Here is a 1,442-nt window from a genome sequence, read left to right on the forward strand (position 1 = left end):
GCTCCATGATAGTATACTAGATGGTGCAGCATTGGGACAGACCCCAGCGGGGGGCTAATTCTGGATGCCAGAGTAGTGGGAGAGGGGTCGTTAGATCGAAGCTTCCTGCTTAATCCCTTCTCCCCCTTGGGTGGCTGGGTCTCTCCCCCACCCTGTGTCAAGGGTTAACTGGCCCATGGGGCCAGCTATTGTGGTAGTCATGGGGCTGAACGGGATGCTCTGGGCTGCAAGTGAGGAGCATTAACGCACGTGCCAACGTCCCAGCACAGAGCTCTTGCAATGTGTGGGGTGGGGGCGTCCTGTCCCGCTGTGCAGACCCCACCCTAGCAGCAGGGAGCAGCTGCAGTGAATACCAAGGGGGTTCTGTGCTGGTGCACACAGGGGACCCCAGGGTGGTTCCGTCTGGCTCCCTAGCTCCCCCATGCTGGGCGGCCTGGTGTCATTGCATAGAGTCTCCCGAAGTCCGCACACATGGAAGGGGGTGCCCTGCAGGGACTGGAGGCCTGCCTCCAGGGTGGGGTCTCAGGGTCTCAAAGCTTTCCTAGGAGGCAGCTGCCTACCACTGTACAGACCCTGGGGGAAACTGAGGCACGCAGCGGGGCACGGAGTCGGCGGCAGAGCCCGGAGCTGCCAGCTCCGAGTCCCATGCTCTCACCGCCGGAGCCTCTGCCCTTCCTTGCATGGCCGCAGACCAGCGTGCTCGGGTCAGCTGCTGGGCCGTGGCTAATCAGGAATCGCGCCCGAGGCCAGGGAGCCCTGGGTCCCATGTTTGAGGCAGCGCGGGCTAGTGGGGCAAGCATGGGGGGCCCTCCAATCCCAGCCGGCCGCCTGGCCCTTGCAGATCACTCAGGGCTGGGGGTTAGCAGGGGACCAGCAGCTCCATTGCTCTCAGGCACTGCAGCAGGCAGGATACCGGGCTAGATGGGCCCACTGGGCCGATCCAGACTGGCCGTTCCCTGTGTGTCACCCCCCTCTCAGCCCATCCAAGGCCCCCAGCGCATCCAGCATCCCCCTTCCCACAGGCTCTGGGCTCCCCGGGGCTTTCCTGGTCGCCGGCCCCGCGCAGGGCGAGACAGCGGCCCCGCCGGTGAGATGGAGTGTCAAGGGTTAAAGGTGGCGGCAGTGTTTGTCTTTCCATGGGGGGCGGCCGTGTGCCTGTGACAGCCCTGCGATTTATGACGCCCCATTAAAGGCAGGGAGATCCTCGCCCTGATGGAGATGGATGGCTGGTTAAAAGGCCTGGCCTTTGGGGAAGGGTCTCGCTCCCCAGCCCCTCTCGGGAGCGCTCTGTTCCCCCCGCCCCTCTCCATGCCACTTTCAGTGGCCATTTGTGTTTCCATAGCAACCCCACTTCACAGACTCTCAGGCTCAGCAGAAGAGTCATCTCCCAGGACTGAGATGCAGCCACCTCTGGGGTGGGGCAGGGGGATGGTTGTACAGGG

The sequence above is a fragment of the Terrapene carolina genome, unplaced genomic scaffold, assembly GCF_002925995.2.
Source record: "Terrapene carolina triunguis isolate 2854851 unplaced genomic scaffold, T_m_triunguis-2.0 Scaffold836, whole genome shotgun sequence".
Classification (NCBI taxonomy): Eukaryota; Metazoa; Chordata; order Testudines; family Emydidae; genus Terrapene; species Terrapene triunguis.